Source organism: Onychomys torridus, chromosome 12 (assembly GCF_903995425.1).
Source record: "Onychomys torridus chromosome 12, mOncTor1.1, whole genome shotgun sequence".
Lineage (NCBI taxonomy): Eukaryota > Metazoa > Chordata > Mammalia > Rodentia > Cricetidae > Onychomys > Onychomys torridus.
Genome location: NC_050454.1, coordinates 71399774 through 71418587, shown reverse-complemented (window position 1 = coordinate 71418587; position 18814 = coordinate 71399774). Strand labels below are relative to the sequence as shown.

The following is an 18814-nucleotide window of genomic DNA, read 5'->3' as shown; positions in this document are numbered from 1 at the left end:
ACTAAAATCATGCCCGTGTGCTTTCATGGCCAGCACTATACTGAGTCCCTGTTTATTCTTAAGACCAGATCTCACTGTAGAGCCCTAGATGACCTTGAACCTGTTATTTTCCTTCGGCAGCCTACTGAGGGTTGGGATCACAAGTGTAGCCACAACACTGGGCTGGGACTCCACTTGGAACCAAGCTGACTGTTTATCACTCTGTGTTGTGCAGTTCAAGAGAGGAAGCGTTTACTGTGGCTCACAGTTCAGGGACTTAGTCCATCACGACAGGGAATTCTCAGCAGCCAGAGCCTGAAGCAGGGAGGCATGGTGTGCATGCAGTGCCTGGGTAGAGCAGGGAGGCATGGTGTGCATGCGGTGCCTGGGCAGAGCAGGGAGGCAGGGAGGCATGGTGTGCATGAGGTGCCTGGGTAGAGCAGGGAGGCATGGTGTGCATGTGGTGCCAGGGCAGAGCAGGGAGGCATGGTGTGCATGCGGTGCCGGGGCAGAGCAGGGAGGCATGGTGTGCATGCGGTGCCTGGGCAGAGCAGGGAGGCATGGTGTGCATGCGGTGCCTGGGCAGAGCAGAGAGGCATGGTGTGCATGCTATGCCGGGGCAGAGCAGGGAGGCAGGGAGGCATGGTGTGCATGCGGTGCCAGGGCAGAGCAGGGAGGCATGGTGTGCATGTGGTGCCAGGGCAGAGCAGGGAAGCATGGTGTACATGCGGTGCTGGGGCAGAGCAGGGAACGCAGTGCTCAGCCCACGCTCCAGGACCTCAGCCCAGGCAGGCAGTATAAACCATCACATAGACCAAATGCATCCACGCCCACTTCAGTGCACATGCCCAGGAGAGCCCTTCCTCTTCCCGTCCCGCTCAGAGCCTGTGTCCCTCAAGGAACACCCAGTCCCTGCTTTGAGCCCCATCTCTAGCTTTCAAGTCTATGTCACGGGTCTCTCCACTGACTTCAGGTCTGGTGTATATTTGCTAGTTGGATATATAAACTGTATTTCAACATAGACAGCTAATCTTTATCTACCCAAGAGACATCTTAAAAGTTAACTTGACCTTGTAGGTCAGACAGTATGGAACAGGGTAGCAATAGCAAAAATAGACTCATGGTTGAATTTTGAGGAAAGGGGCCGTGTTGTTGGATGGGGAAGAATGCTGTTTCAGTGGGCGCTCTGATGACTGAGTAACTGTATAGGCATGAGAAACTTTACTTGTTACTATGTAAAAAAAAAAAAAAAATTAATTTCAAGTGAACCATAAACTGAAATGTAGAGCTAACATCATAGAAGGAAATGTTTCTGACAAGCTAAAAAACATGAGCTGTAGATGAAATACATGAGTCAAGTGGATCTTGTTTAGTGAGAAAAAAAATAAGAAGAAAAGAAGACCCTTCATTCTTTATGGGACACATGAGTGCTCCCCAAAGCACCCTTTCTTCTACTGAGTTTTATCGTGATCTGGACTACTGACCAAGAGCCAGTGAAGAGGCGCTTTGTGTATCTGTGCCGAGATCAGGTCACACGCCCGGGATGTAGTTCATTGCCATAGTTTTCTGATGTTAAGCTCTCTTTGCGTTTCTAGGATAAACTGCTCATTACAGAAGGTGTACTATTCCTTGTTAGCCAGAAGTGCACTACTGAGTTCAGTTACTTGACCTTTTATTTAGGACTCTCATATCTGAGTTTTGGTGCCACGTGAGCCGCTCCCCAATGTCAACTGTCTAGTCTTAAAGTTGCAATCATGCTGGGATCATGAACGGCCCAACAACTTGCCGATTTCTCTGCCTCACCGAAAATAATGGGCAGGTTTTGGGGTTACAGACTGTGGCTATTTTGAACCCCACTTGGGTTTGGTTTACTTAAGCCGCCAAAATATTTTTTTAACCTTGTCCTTAATTAACCTTTTAAATTAAAAGGATGTTTTTTCTAGTTTTACTGTTTTCCTTTTTTTCCCAGGGAGTAATCCAAATTAACTGTCCAGTTAATTTTTAATGGGTATTTATCCACTCATTCATTTGACATTTATGTAGATTTATTGGGCATTGCTCTGCACGGAGGCGTCGTCCCCGGTCCTGGAGAGGACTGAACAGCGGAATGCTGCTCGCGGTGTGTCCAGAAGGGAGACAGACATGGCCCAGCAGTAACAGTTTACACCTGTGGCGGGCTGTCTGGCTTTCTCCGAGAGACCTTCAGACACTTGTTGTTCAGGGAATAATCCTTTTCCATATTTGCTGAGCTGTAGATTAAGCATGGCTCCAAAATCTCAAATTTCAGTTGGAAGTATACGTTACTCATCCAGTATCCATGAAGTCCATATACTACTTTAGGCAAAGTGTGTGGCGCAGAAACAGAGATCTGTTTAGGGTCTCAGAACATTTTCTGTTGCTCTGGCAGATTGCCTGTGACTCCACAGCTTACAGAGAACAGAGGCATATTTGGTTATAGTTCTGGAGGCTGAGGAGTCCATGGTCGCGGTCTTGCATTCCATAAGGCCTTCTTGCTATGCTAACATGGTAGACGGTGTCACACAGCATGACCCACCACGCACGTCGTTTGAGTCTCCTAGCACTGATGCCGTCATGGAGGCCCATCCTCATCTCATCCTAATTACTTCTTAGGTCCTCCTTCTTAGTGCCATCAACATGAGCTTCTAACTCATGAACTTCGGGAAGACATGTCCAAACAACAAGTCACTTATGTCAAAGGTCTTCAGTGTTTTGGAGGATGTGTGTGCCATTGGGCCTGAGTCTGACAAAAGGGTCCTCACTGTCCCCTTGTCCTTCTGCCCTCTGTCCCAAATGCTCGAGCACCAGGCCTCAGTCTCGGCAGGAAGGAGACTCCTTTGAACCCTTGTCTTTGCAGCTCATATGTGGTGACAGGGTGTGGTCGTGAGTGACAGTGGGGTTCACCAAAAGCGCTACACTCCCTGCTCAACCCCTGTCCCGTGTCCCGGGGCTCTAAGCACCATCTACATGAAGCGCATTTCAAGTTTGTGGAGAACCATTCTGGTGGGGCCACCTCTGAGTTCCATAGAGCATGTGGAGTATTAAAAGAACATGTGTCTGTCTGTCTTTCATCTCGGTGGAGGTTACGGCGGACGCTGTGTAAAGATTATTAGGTCTTTACCTGGGCCCCTCCCTTCCCTCCAGGCTGCTGTGGGAATCCCCAGGGCTGTGTGATGGGTGTCTTACATTTACCTCATCTAGGACCATTGTGCCCATCTGTGACTCCATCTGTCTCTCAGGAACCAAATACACCATCAAATTATACTGGTTCCACTTTCAAAACATGTCCGTGCATCCATTCCCTCATCAGCCAGCTCTGCTATCCACACAGCCTCCTCTCATCAGCCCCACTACACAACCTCTTAGCTGGTTGACCCAAGTCCATCATACTCAGGTGAACTCATTTAAAATGTGAGTTACAGATGGACTGTATAGCCCAGGCTAGCCTCAAACTTGAAATTGCCAGCCTTAGCCTCCCAAGTGCAAAGAACACACATAAAACCACACCTGGCTCAGTTTTGTGTCTCATTTTATTCTTCATACAACCCAAAGTCCTAATTGTGACCCTTAACCCCCTGGCTCTGTCCCTAAGCACCCCTAACCGTTGCTCCTGTGGCCTCCAAAGGTGGGCTTCAGCCTCTGTGGCCACTGTGTTTCTCTAAAGCCTACCCTGGGCCTCTGGCCTTGCTCTTAGAGACCTTCAGACACTTGCTTATACTTTGTCCTGCTCTCAGAGAAAGGTCTGTCAGAGCAGCCTTCCTGGCCCTTCATGCCACCTCTGGGCCCTCCCACCCACCCCCGGTTCTTTGCTAGCCCTCTTACTCTGCTTTCGTTTCCTCTAATTAGCCCGTTTATCTGCCCCCACCCCCCAGAACACACACACTAGAATACCAGCCTCCAGGGCAAAAAGGGCATTTGTTCCCTGTAACCACCCCCAGAGCCCGGGAGGGGCAGGCATATGACCCATGTTCTTTTCAGTTCTCCACATGTGTTCCAAGGACCTCAGAGGTGGCCCCTTGGGGACAGTTGCTCCAGCAAGGCCAGCAGAGCAGAGCTGTGTGCCATATGGGTAGCTGGTTCTCCTGAGCAGACCACCATGGCCGTGGCTTCAAAGCAGCCATGCCCAGCAAACCCCACAGCAGCCCTATGCAGGAGCGGCACCCTCCTGGTAAGAGTGAGGCACTAAGAGTGAGCCAGGCTAAGGGGTGGAGGAGGGGCGGCCCAGCAGAGTCGTGTCTAGGTAGCATCTTCTAGATCTCTTGAGTCCCGCCCAGTCCCCTGACCCAACCCCCAACCCCGGTATGACAAATGGCAGAAACAGCCCTGGCTGCCCAGCCTTTCCCTGCAGCTTCCTTGTCCTGTTCCCAGCCCCTGGACCAGGAGGTGGTGTGGGGCGGCTTCATTGCTTGGAAGCCGTTGTTTGTTGTGGTCAGTGGGCATGCCTCCTACAGCTGTGCAGCTCTGGCTGAGTGACTTACTCGGCGAAATCACCAGTAGTCCCTCACACAGGACTGCTGAAATGAAATCTGTGCATGACCATCCTCTCCTGCTCCGCATTAGGCCGAGTCTCCCGACCGAACAGTCAAATGTCCATGGTTCCTGTGGCCCCACTGCTGCTGTGGTGGACAGTTGATAAGCAGGTGGCAGCTGTCAGTCCTCACACAGAAGCCAAAGCCTGATTTCCCGCTGTGACAGAAGAAAAGGCTGCCTGTCCCCTGGGCTTACTCCAGGGCTTACTCCAGGGCTTGTGGAATATCCCCACCCCACCCCACCCCACCTCACCCCTGCTCCCCAGGTGTCTTTTACCCCGGTCCCCTCATGGGTTTTGCTGTTGGTGGCTAGTTATTGGGAGGGTTTGGGGACTAAGATTGCCTTTGCTTTTCTTCCAAGCAAGGTGGCAAGTGGCATTCCCCCTTGCAGGTGCCCCTACCCTGTCTCATGCTTGCCATCCACCTGGACGTTATTTTAGGCTCCTGCTTCCTCTCTGCACAGACGGCACAGTGTGAATTCTGACCCGCCTTATTATCTTTCTTAATCTCTCCTGTTCTTCCTTTTCTGTATTCAGCTCTTGGTGACAGTGGGTTGACACAGCAAAGTTATATACAAAGCCACAGAAACAGCCCTGTGTGTCCATCGAACGAACGGACCCCTGGGAACAGCCACGCTCCGCATGGCCCTGTGGCACCCATTGTGTGGCTCCTGAGGGCTGCCCAGCCAGCCTCTCCTGCTGGCCATTTTCCCATCACTCTCCATTTCTCTCACATGGTAAAATCCCACCTAGGGCGGGTTACATTTAATGGGGTGAGAAAAGTCTGCACCGTAGAAGAGAAGTCACAGGTGAGGCCAAGCGCCTTCCTCCCAGGGGGTTGAGCCATTTTCTTCTCTCTGGCCCCACACGGGAAGAGACACACAACAGAGCCCTTTCTGGGTTTGATGTATCGCTTTTCAAAAACAAACCCTTCGTGGTTTTCATTTTTGGTTCCTACCTCTTGGCCGACCCAGCAGGAATTTGGCAGTCTGCTAGGCTGCTTCTCACAAATGCTGAGAGCCACTGCTCTGGAAGTCACAGGTTGGGGGGTGCCGGGAATTCTAGATGTGCTGTGAGGCTGCCAGGCTGCCTAGGTGCTGGGGAGAGGGTCTCTGGCCTCCAGTGCGTGTACACAGCCAGAGGCTCAGCAGTTGTTGATCCGAGACGTTAGTGGGTGGAGTTCCTTCTGTGACTGTTGCCTCTTGGTGTTGTTTGAATTTTTTATATTCTTTAGAGTATTGCGGGGGTTACATGAGGCATAACAGGATTGTGCATTTTGTTTGGGAGCAAGCCTGTTTATGCTAATTTGTTGTTGTTGTTGTTTATGATTCATGCTCCAGAAGATTTTGATAAGTCCCATCTAACCTGTAAGCACGAGCCCCCAGTGGCAGCACACCTCCATTTCTCATTTAGTTCTGTTTACAAAGGACACCAACACCTGGCTCCTCCACTCTGAAAAGAATCAAGACTCAGGTCAGTACTAATTCAACATGGGTAGACAACGGTGGGGAACGGACAACTGCTGACTTCATGGGGTTTTGCAATGTGGAGTATTCCAAAATTATTCTGTCTCCTGCTGTCGGAACACAGGTTCTCCATGGGCCTTGTGTTAAAATAGAGGTACAGCAGAAGGGCCCCTCATTGCTGGTGTCTCAGCAGATCGGAACGGAGCCTATGGGCTGTCTTCTGTGGTCTTCCGTGAGCACAGACAGAAGAAAGGCGGGCAAGGGATGAGGATGTAGCTCAGCTGGACCAGTGCTTGCCTGGCATGCAGATGCTCTGGGTTCCTTCCCTAGCACCAGACCACATAAAGTGGTGTAAATACCTGTAATCCCAGCACTTGGGGAATGGAAACAGGAGGATCAGAAATTCAAGGTCATCCTCAGCTACAAAATGAGTCCGAGGCTAGCCTGAGCTACACGGGATGGTGTCCGGCATACTGAGTTCACTCTTACTGTGGCCTGGATGCAGTGATGTGTGTTTTTAAGATAACTGGGCTGTGTTTGTAGCTCATCAGGAAAACACTTACCTCTGTGTGATTCCCTAGGTTCAGTCCCTGTACTGCAGGGAGGGTCGTGTTATGTCTCATGGCTCAGGGAGCTACTGGAGATGGGTATTTTTGTTGCCGTTTTTTATTAGGATAATCAAGGTACTCAGTTGCTAGGCAGAGGGCTGCTTTCCAGCCTACCAGAGTGTTCCTAGGCTAACACTGCATTCTGACTCCCCACCCCTAAACAGAGTGTCTTACAAAAACAACAAAACTCAGCGATTAGCAATTAAAGAGCTCAGCCAGGTAACCACCCCCCTCCCCTGCAGCCTGTAGGAAATATGAGTTATTCATCTTTACCAAAGAAGTTATTCATCGTCACTAAATGTTCCTTTGAGTTTTTATAACTTTAGGATCCTTTTAATAACACACTCATTTTATATAATAATATCCAACTGTAATGCTGCGCACAGCCTCCTGCCCGCCCCTTCCTACCCCTTCCCACCCCTGCCCACCAGCCCTCCTCTCTCTCCCCACAGGCCTAGTCTGTGGCAGGAACTTTTAATCTTCCTCTTTGCGTTTTAATGCTTATCGTAAAAAGCCTTATGAGAAGTTCCAGGCAGTTTCATTTTGTGAAAAGCACACCCTGCGGTCTCGGTCTCCTTAGAATGCTAAGCTCCGTTTACGGTTTCCAGCTTCATGAGGGTCATTCGGTGGGCTGGCATGGAACAGTAGGTCCCTGGGTATGTCAGCACCCAAGTCCCTCCAGGGAGTCCCTCTCCCTTGACAAAAGGTGTTTCTGTGCTGTGCCTCTGTGTGTGAGCAGAAGCCCATCCTGTGTGGAAGGTGGGCGCGCCCACTCCTCCCTGCCAGATGAGTAGCTTCCTCAGGGGTGCTTTTCATCACGACTGTCTCACCAGGCACCTTGCCTGGGAACAAAGAGGATCCAGCATGGCATGGTTTCAGGGAGGCAAAAATGTCATCCTTAGGAAGTGCCTCTTTTGAGGGAAGCAGTGGCACAAGAGTGTTCTAGAATTTGAGGGAGATGAATGGAATAAACTTCTAAGTTGAGCCAAACGGGGATGGGAGGGGCGAGGGGGGAATAAAATCTGGGCTTCAGTGTGTTCTCAGGAGAGCGTCTCCCCACAGGAGAGCGTCTCCCCACAGGAGAGCATTCACATGAAAGAACTTGTCACTAGGCGTGTATCTACAGAAGACTGTCTCTGGAGAATGTGTCCCAGGGAGAGTGTTTCCCCAGGAATCCTTAGGAATCCTTGACCCTCATGGGCTGTTTCCAACCCGGCCATTGGCACAGGTCAGCGGCACTTTTTCCACATGTAGTCAGTCTTATTGAGCCTTGCTGTTGATACATTTGCTGGCCTTATGGGTGTCTCCATGGGTCTTTGATCTGTTCTGAGCCACATTAGGGAGAAGGGCATACAAGGCTTCTTTTCCAGAACAGCCTTGAACTGGAAGCTCCTCAGACATGCAGAAAGAGGGCTTTGAGTCTAGTGGCCTGTGTGAGACTCTGTGAGAGTGCCTCCTTTTCCAGGAGAGGAACGGTGGGAGTCTTTTGTCAAGTCAACAAGAGGAAAGCCAGAGGCAAGAGCAGCTGTGGCTAGGGACCTAAGTGTGCCACATACTCTGCTCAGGATTTTATCAACAAGAACACCATAGGAAGAGACTCCATGGGTGCCCTCAGTAAAGCATTCCCACAAGGATGCCCAAGCCAGCAGCCCATCACTATGGGGGTGGGGGACAAGTGTGTGTCTCAGAGCCCATCTCTGGCCAAAAGACCAGGCCCTCCCTGCAGGTTCCTGGTGCTTCGGGAACCTTCCAGAATCAAACTTCCCAAGCTCCTAAAGTGAATGGTAGGGTCCACACAGCAACACGGTACACACCTATTCAAGAGCCCTAGGCTGCACTGTCAGTTTCTCCTGTGTTGCCTGGCCCTGATCAGCCCTACCTCTGCAGAGGGCCACAGACAGCACTCTGTGCACAAGCCGTTAACTACAGGAGCCCTGGCCATTCTCACTAAAAGGAGCTGTCACCATCTGGACACTGACACATCACCGTCCCTCTTCAAATGGCCTGTGTGACTTTATATCATCATTCGGTGGTGATGATTATTCAATGAGAACCCACTTTGTTTCTGGTTTCATCGGGTTCTTAAATGCGGCTAGCAGGTCATTACAATTCATAAAAAATCCTGTAATTAATGTTGGTAATTTTAAAAATGTGCATCTCCGGGCCGGGAGATGCTCAGTGTGCAGAGTACTTCCTGTGTCACAGAGAGGAGCCTGAGTTCTGATTCCCACCACTTAGGTAGGAAAGCCACAAGTGACCACACATGCCTGGTACCCTGATACTCAGGAGGTGAAACCAGGCAGCTCCCAGAGGCACCATGGCTGACCAACCTAGCTGCATATTGAGCTCCTGGGTCAGTGGACAAGTCTGTCTCAAAGAGTAAGATGGGGCAGTAATTGGGGAAGACACCCAGAGTCTTTGGCCTGCACACAGGCAGGCACATACATGCACACGTTCGCATACACACGCACACACACACACACACACACACACACACACACACACACACACACACACACATATACACACACACACGCACGCACACACACACACACGCACGCACACACACACACACACACGCGCACACGCACACACACACGCACACGCACACACGCACACACACGCACACACGCACACACACACACACACACACACACAGAGTCATTGTTTCATGTGTTGAGGAAACCTACCTTCCTTCCTTTCCCCCATTTTTTAGGGGGTGGGGAAGAAAATGAAGCAAAATGTAAGGAAGAACTTATGCATTTGATTGGGGGAGGGGAAATCAATCTTCTCATAATAGTTTTTAAATTAAGTTTCAATGGTCCAAACCTTCCCCCTCCGCCCCTTCCTCTGATATTCCCTCTCTCATTAAAACTTGGGTTTTGATGGCATTCACAGGGAAGCTGATTTACTGGAACACAGACGCTCTTTAGGTCTTAAGTTCTGGAACATTCCCAGTGTGTCTGAACCCAGGTTTCAGATTTTACTGGCATTTTGTTGGCAGGGCCGTCTTTGGAGCCCTTCCTTATTTGAGTATGTTTCCTGACACCTTTCGCAGTATGGCACTGTGTTTTTTACATTTTAAAAAAGAGAGAGTGATTTTAAATAGAAAAGCATTTGAACACACAGATGGAGGGTCAATTCTAAGATGTCCAGCAAAATAAAAAGGCAGTTATGTCTCAAAAGTGGACAAGGAGACACACTTTATTTTTTAAGGGCAGGAAAAGACCAGAGGAGGAAGCTGTTTCCGGAACCCGGCTGTGTGGACTCTCCTCCCCTTTTGAAGAGTAGAGAAGGCAGCTTGTCTGACTATAGTGGGCTGTGCTCAGTACCTCCAGCCCACACTGCACTGTGCTCAGTACCTCCAGCCCACACTGCACTGTGCTCAGTACCTCCAGCCCACACTGCACTGTGCTCAGTACCTCCAGCCCACACTGCCTGTGCTCAGTACCTCCAGCCCACACTGCACTGTGCTCAGTACCTCCAGCCCACACTGCACTGTGCTCAGTACCTCCAGCCCACACTGCCTGTGCTCAGTACCTCCAGCCCACACTGCACTGTGCTCAGTACCTCCAGCCCACACTGCACTGTGCTCAGTACCTCCAGCCCACACTGCACTGTGCTCAGTACCTCCAGCCCACACTGCACTGTGCTCAGTACCTCCAGCCCACACTAGGCTGTGCTCAGTACCTCCAGCCCACACTGCACTGTGCTCAGTACCTCCAGCCCACACTGCACTGTGCTCAGTACCTCCAGCCCACACTGCACTGTGCTCAGTACCTCCAGCCCACACTGCACTGTGCTCAGTACCTCCAGCCCACACTGGACTGTGCTCAGTACCTCCAGCCCACACTGGACTGTGCTCAGTACCTCCAGCCCACACTGGACTGTGCTCAGTACCTCCAGCCCACACTGCACTGTGTGCTCAGTACCTCCAGCCCACACTGGACTGTGCTCAGTACCTCCAGCCCACACTGCACTGTGCTCAGTACCTCCAGCCCACACTGTGCTGTGCTCAGTACCTCCAGCCCACACTGTGCTGTGCTCAGTACCTCCAGCCCACACTGGACTGTCCAAACCCCCAATGCTGCAGTCAGAGTCACAGGTGGACCCAGGACCTAGCTTGCCTGAAGGAAAACCTTGCAGACAGAAAAGCAGGCTGATAGGAATGACCTAGGATGGAGATGCCTCTAGAAATGTCCCAGAATGACACTCTGACACCTGGGTCTGAAGAGACAAGGGGGGATTTGCCAGTATTTCCCAGCTGGATGGGAGCTGGTAAGATTGCTGAGGCCTAACTCTGACACCCTGGAGGAAAGCAGCCCTGGGCTGATGAGAGCACCTAGTAGGTAAAGGTGATTGCCAAAAAAGCCTGTTGACCTGGGTTCAGTCCCTGGTACCCATGTTATGGGTGAGTAAACCAACTCTCGGAAGTTGTCCTCTGACTTCCACACTTATGCATGCACACACAAAATACATATTTAAAAGATGGAGGGGGCAGGAGCATCTCTGAAGTCCTTGCCTCTTCACCTTGACACCATCCTGGGGACACAGGAAATCAGTTGGAGACTTAAGAATAAAAGAGATGGGATGCTCAAGGTGCACCGGGTAGATGATGTGGTGTACCTAGGAAACCTCTCAGGGCCAGCGGTTAAGCTCTGCTCTGACAGCAGAAGAGATCAGTGAGGAAATGCAGTGAATGTCCTACCACCGTCAAACCCAGCAGAAGTCAGCCTTGTAGAGGTGGAGAGATGGGTAGAAAGTGGAATTGGCCCAGAGGGGATGGAAAATAACCATTGAATGAGTATCTGTTCCAGTCTTGGATTCAGAACCAGGCTTGGTTCCTGGGGCCTCCAACCCAGCATGTCATGGAGCAGAGCCCTGCCTTGAAGAAAGAGGCCCCTTGTCCCGCAGAGCTAGAAGCTAGCTGGTGTTAAGCTTCCCCGTCACACCCACTCTGTGCCGCTTGCTCCTGGCAGAGTGGAGCCTGAGAGGAAAGGAGGAAGGGTGATGTTGAGGGCAGTGCTGGTAGAAGATGCTCTGGCTTTTGAGGCCAGCTGGCAGGGTCGGAAATCCTTCCCAGTGATCACCCTGAAGCGGAGATGGACTTGAGGTGGAAAAAGGACTGGACCGGGGCCTGAGTGGGAGGGTGGGGCTTCCCTTTCTAGAAGAAACTCATTCCATGAAACTTGCTTTGACCACCCAGGTGCCTCAGAAACTCCTTGGCTCCGTAGCTAAGGAAACTCATTATTTTATTTTTTTATGTAAATTTGGTGAGGAAAAATTTGGCATGTTTGAAACAGAGCTTCCATGGGAGAGGCCTTACCTATTATGCTCAAGGCCATGGATTCAGTCCCCAGCAATACCAAAAACAAATTGGGAAAAAAAAAGAAAAAGAATTTGTTTCCTGGGAAGTCGCTCAGTAGATGGTTGCCTAGCACCAGGAAGCCCCGGGTTTGATTCACAGTAACATAACTCAAGTGTGGTCCTACCTGCCTGTAACCCCGGGACTCAGGAGGATCGGAAGTTAAGGTCATCCTCAGCTACACGGAGATCTGAAGCCAGCCTGGGCTACATGTGAGTCCCTGTCTTTAAAGTTAAGGGAGGAGGGAGGAGAAACAAAGGAAAAACAAACAAGCAAACAAAAACCAAAAACAAAACAGAATTTGTACAAAGCAGGAAAATAACTTCCCGACACATAGGACAAAGAAAGTGAACGTCATTGCAAATTCGGTAGCATTTAATTTTTGAGATTTTAAGATTTTATTTCAGTTTTTTTTTTTTAAATAAAAGATTCTTTTCTCAAGTTTAGGAACAAGTGTACAGAACTTTCCAGAAAAAAACTTCTAACTCCCCAAGACTGTAAACTTACGCAGATGCATTTTAAGAGACTAATGATATTTCTGTTTTTATGTCTTACTGATGAAACTGGACTTGGGAGGCTGAAGTAGGGGGACCTCAAATCCAAGGCCAGCCTGGGCTACAGAGCAAGACCCCCCCAAAACAAAACAACAGGTCTTCTGCAGTGAGCCGGGCCAGCCTTGGCCTGTGATGCCTCTGACCCCCAGACCTCCACTTCCTCAGCTATAAAATATGGCCACGTGATACTGACTGCTGGGACAGTTTTGGGGACATTTCAGGGATGGCTCAGTACAAGTTTCCCTAGAACTGTCACCATCCAGAACCTTGAAGACTATGTTGAAGGTCTACAGAACCCATTCTTTAGTCATAGTTGAAGCTGCTCCTTCTCCATGGCTCGGTAGTTCATTGTGTCTGAGATCTTAGAGAAATCTCAGCGAGTGTGATGACATCACTGTGTTTGCTGCTGGTGCATGTTAGCTGTTGGAAACCTGCCATATTGAGGTCACAGACCCTATAAGTAAAACTATGTGTCTGCAGGTAAAATGATAGCTTGCATGTGAAATCTTAGAGAAGTGATAATTCTCTACCTTAAGCAATGAAGGAATTCAGTAAGGGGGCAGGATATCAAACCAGCCCATAGAAAACAGCTTATTTTAATATACATAATAACAGTAAACTGATAGTATGACATGTATTTACAATAACAGAGAACATGATAGAATGCTGAAGAAATGTATTTGAACAGCAAAATACTCCTTGCTCACAGGGCAACTTGGGCAACATTCAGTTCTCAAGTTAATTTAGAAAGTACATTTATACGAAACAAACAAAAACCCTCAATATCTGAAAAGGAATGGGGAAAATAATGCCCAAAAAAGACCAGTGAGGAGGACTGGGCTTGCCAGACCTTGAAACATGCTTGATAACTAAAACAGTGTGATGTCAGCACTGGAGGGGGAGACTCCAACGGGTAAGGATTCCCTTCCAAACAACCAAGCGCATTGGACAGGCTGAGAGGAAGAAGGGGCTCAGACCTCCCTGCAAAGGGAGGATGTCTGTCGATGGCAGGCTGCCTACACATGGTTCTGAGACAAACTGACAGGCGTTGGGAATCTATAAAGCCAGACCTGTACCCAAACTTCAACTCTACACAGGAATGAACTTTAAACAGGCCAGGAATCTGGTTAGACATGGATGTGTCCAAGCACAAGAGCACATGAATTCCCGCATGACTTGGGGATGGGAAAAGATTCTGTAGCCACGCCGTAAAAATAAGAGGGCAAAACGGGGAAGAGGCTGATTAATGTATTACACACACACACACACACACACACACACACACATACACACATACACACACACATACACACATACACACACATACACACACATACACACACATACACACATACACACACACATATACACACACATACACACACATACACACACATACACACACATACACACACACACACACACACACACTTAAAAATAAAATATTTTGGTAGACTATAAGCTAAATCAAAAGATAAATAATAAACCAGAAGAAAATATTTACAGTAGATAGCATAGATAACTTCCCAAGCCTAGAGGGAACTCTCTAGATGGGCAGAAGACATGCACAGGTAATAACTGTGCACACATTCGTGTTATTCACCACCAGTGAGGGTGTGGAGGAGAGAGTGTCCTCGCTAGTTGGTACAGCAGTGGGCAGGGAATTCGGCCATATCTCACAGTCACAGAAGCGCTTGCTCTCTGACCGCATCCTACTTTACCCAGTAGTTGCAACTCCAGCCATTCACCACACTGTGGTCAAGGCGTGAAAACTCCTTAAGGATGAAGCAGCCGTGGAGTGCAGCACCTGACAGGAGAGAGACTCTGGGAATGTGCTGAGTATGCCCAGCCTGCGGCCAGTAGACTAGAGAGAGGTGGGGGGGGGGGGGGCGGGGGTCCAGAGCGGCAGCTTTCTCTAAGGGAGAGGGAGAAGGGAGGAAGCGGGCATGTGCCTGCCGTGTGCAGAAGAGGTCGTGAGACTCAACCAGAGACAACTGAGGGTTTGGCTTGGCATTTTTACAGTTTGAGGGACAGGCTAGCTAGCAGGGATGGAGAGTAGCCTGTGACCTGTCTCAGTCTGGGGTGGTTGGAATGAGAACAGCCCATAGGCTCGTCTGTTTGAACACTTGGTCTCCAGTGTGGGAAGGGTTAGGAGTGGAGACGTGTCACTGGCGGAGGGCTTTGGGATCTCACAAGACTCTTCCCACTGCGTCCTGATTGTGGTTGTGGAGCAGGGTGTGAGGTCCCAGTTCCTTCTCTCCACCGTCATGGGCACTGACCCGCTGAAACCGTGAGCCCGATTACACCCTCCTTTTGTAAGTTACTTTGGTCACGGTGTCTTACCACAGCAATAAAAAATAACTAAGTCAGGCCAAAACCCTGGCAAGCAACTTTAAGAAAATATAAAAGGAGCAATGATTGGAAGGAAGTGAAGTCACAATTGAGGTTAAACGATCAGACAGACAGAATGGCCACACTGGACGAAGGGATAAAGGACAAACCGGAGGAGTTTGTAGACACACTTTTTGCTCCTGTACCTCATGCTGAAGAGGAAAGAACTGCATGTGAGTGGACACTGAACTCTCACGTGTTTGTCCCAGCAGGATCGCCAACCACTCTGTAATCCTTCCCTCTGTGCCGTAGCATCGCACCAGTAAGTTGATTTTTTTAAAGGAAAGCCTTAAATGTTCATTTTATGAATTAAAAAAAGATTTGTGTTCTTCATTGGATATAGGTTATATCTCAACAGGAAGTATAAATAGAAACAAAGGAAAATAGTTATGACTCTAATGTTTTTTGCCTGAGTACCTCTTAGGGTTCGATTTGAGAAGCACAGAATATACTTACTAAGTCAGAAGGTATGAGAAAAAATAAAGCAGGAGTGCCTGCTCACTGTCATTAGTGTCCGCTAGACTCCTGCACTGGAATAACAGAAGGCTTTACATTTATTTGTCTGTCTTGTCTGTCTGTCTGTTTATTGAGACCGGGTTTCCCTGTGTAGCCCTGGCTGTCCTGGAACTCACTCTGTCTCTGTCTGTCTGTCTGTCTGTCTGTCTGTCTCTCTATCTGTCTGTCTCTCCTTTCTCTCTGTCGACCAGGCTAACCTTAAACTCAGAGATCCACCTGCCTCTGCCTCCCAAGCACTGGGATTAAAAATATGTGCCACTGTGTCCGGGTCATCTTTACTTTTAAAGCAGACCTTTATGTCTTAATCCTAGAAATTGTTTTGAATAACTGCAAATTGGCCTAATGTAAAATAGCATGTTTTTCACAAGCGAATTTTAAAACAATTTTAAAATTAAAAGCTAATTATCTTAAGGGAGAGATTTAAAAGAGAATGATAAAAAAATCATCCTATTATAGTTGCCAAGTCCGCCCCCTTTCCTTTGAATTTTCCACAGGTTGAATAAGTGCACATACAGATGCATATGTTACCTTTAAATCTTGCTGTCCAGTGTGCATTCCATGGCCAGCACATCTTCCGTGGTTCTGTGTGTCAGAGCTATCATTTAACGATGCTCGATTGTCCCATTGTTCTGTTCTGCTAACTTCCTCTTTTCCGATTTGTTGCTCTTCTAACTGGTGAATGTGGCTGTTTCAGATCTCCGCAGAGGATGCAGAGATCCCAGTTTAAATTTTTGCTCACTCACTGTTTTCACGGGTTCCTCCTGGCCTGTCTTCTGGATCTGTATTTGTATCAAAACTTTATCATATTGACCATGTGAAAGTTGGGACAGTCTTGGCAGGGCACCCCTGGGTACCGTGACACCTTCTGTGACCTGGGCATTCAGAGTGGGGATTTACAGACCTCCACACAAACGGAGCTTTTCCTCGGTGTCCCCTTTGGTACAGCAGTGAGGGCACATAGCCCAAAGCTTTTAGCCCACAGCTTTGCCAGCCACAAAATAAAATACAGCAGTGGGGCTGGTAGGTAAAGATTATGCAACCCTCACTCCTGTAGACGTCTTTCTGTCTTCAAGGGCATTGAGGAAGAACGGAATGCATCCATGGTTCTTTTTCTCTAAGCAGACTACAGCAACTTCATTTTCAGAAATGCAGCATTGATGAAGTTCATAAAAGCTCCTTTGTTGACCATGAGCCGTGCGGCTTGGCCCCCAGAGTTATCTCGGATAGCACAAATAAATCTGGCTGCCTCCAGTTGTCTCACACAGGCATTAGCTCCTTCCTCTGTTGTCTCCCTCACAGAATTTCCTCTGGCCTCAGCAGCACAGGCTCGCTCTGCTCATCAATCGGTCCTGTTAAGTGCTGCCAAGCCTCAAGCAGTTTAGTGCATGTGTTCCCTTAATCGTTCTCTTTGTTCTAGACGTCTGCGTTTGGCTTCTGAACTGCTAGTACTCCTGCAGCCCTAGTCCCCACTCCTTTCCATTGCTGGCTGTGTGTAGCCCTTGAATGTCTACTGTCCACATGTTTAAAGAACATTCTAGATTACCTGCCATCTATGGAGCTTCTGCGGTCTGCTCACAGTACTAAATCGCATCCTCCTCCTTGTCCCTTATTCGCCCCAGGATTCTGGGCATCAGGGATGGGACCTTCTAGAAAGCAGAAATTCCTCCGAGATCATGTTAACTTGCCACAGGACAAAGAACACTTCTTAGGATTGCCGTTTGTCCAGCACAGGCGGAGGACAGTTCATTCCTGGTGCCCGGGGTGGAGAGGCGTATTCTACCTCCGTGGGTTGTTCATAGTGTCCCAGAGGAGTACTGTGGGGGTGTGTTCATGTGCTTACGCACAAGTTGGTTTTCCTCCAAGTGCTGTGTTGTGCTCTTGAAGCTTATGAGGAAGACCCCACTGTCGCACCGGCCAGACCCTGCCCACCTGATGGCCCCTTTACAAGCAAAGAATCCTTAGGCTTCTCCCCCAGGCGGGTACTGCCCACCTTGGAGAGGCAGGAGGTAGGGGGTGTGTGTTGGTTTTTAAGCAGTTTTCTTCTCCTAGGGGCTCCTTTAGCCTGCAGGAGAGGGTGGAGAGCTTCTCAGGACGCAGACTTACTGTACAGCAGAGGTTCTCAACCTTCCTAGTACTGCGGTCCTTCAATACAGGTCCTCACAGTGATGCCCACCATACAATTATTTTCATTGCTATTTCTATGGGGCATAATTTACTGTCACGAATCATGATGTAAATGTCTGTGTTATCCAGTGGTCTTACATGACCCTGTGAAAGGGTCATTCACAGGTTGAGAAGCACTGCTTTACGGGGTTCAGTCTTGCAAGAGTGTAGAGGAACACTTCAGACTGACATATGATTTTTAAATACAGGACACACCCTCTGCCTTGTTTAGCCTCTCTCCTCCCACAGATGATGGAGGATGGATGGATGGATGGATGGATGGATGGATGGATGGATGGATGGATGGTAAATAGATAGATGATAGATAGAAAATAGAGATAGATTCATGATAATAGGTAGGTAGATGATTGATAGATAGGTAGATAGATGATAGGTAGGTAGATAGACAGATTATAGATAACAGAGATAGATTGATGATAATAGATAGATACATAGATGATAGATAAAATTGAAAGAGCTGGGCATTGGTGGTGCACGCCTTTAATCCCAGCACTCGGGAGGCAGAGGCAGGCAGATCTCTGTGAGTTCGAGGCCAGCCTGGTGGTCTCCAAAGCGAGTTCCAGGAAAGGCACAAAGCTACACAGAGAAACCCTGTCTCAAAAAACAAACAACAACAACAACAAAATTGAAAGAGACTGCCCCACTGCACTGACAGGAGAAGATGTGTGTCTTTGGCCGATAATACCCCACTCTGAACTGTGTCTGCTCAGTGCCAGATCAGCAGCAGCTGGGAAGGTCTCAATATGGGAAGAAAATGCAGAGAAAGTAACATGGAGGAGATGGAGTGAGGGCCTTGGTTGGGTGTGAGCATTTTCCACTTTCTTTCTTTTTTGAACCTAATGTTGGCTGGTCGGGTAGAGGTGTGCATAAGTACACTTGGTACTTAACTCCCGAGAAGTTTGTATTCTTTTCAATGAAACTGTTTTAAAAGCAGAACTGAGGCCCACGTAGATCAGGGTTCTCGGGAATTCTCAGAAGGTGTCGATTTATTTACTACAATTAAAGCATAATTGGTTCTCGGGGGGATGGGGCATCTCTTAAATGCTTTACTGCTGGCATATTGGTTTTCTGAGTAATCAGAAACGGGTGCAGGTTTGAGCAGAAACTCACTGTAAGTAGAAACAAATGTCAGGAATGGCTGTTGTCACTTCAAGGTAGATATGACGTAAGGGAAACAGCTTGATAAAGTCATCCAAGAACTGTGC

At 48.8% G+C, this 18814-nt stretch overlaps 1 protein-coding gene across 1 annotated transcript in view; it reads left to right on the top strand.

Annotated features, from left to right (window-relative positions):
• Positions 1-18814, top strand: part of Hlcs (holocarboxylase synthetase) — a 114772-nt gene that overhangs the window by 82605 nt on the left and 13353 nt on the right. The gene's annotated exons all lie outside the window — the stretch shown is intronic.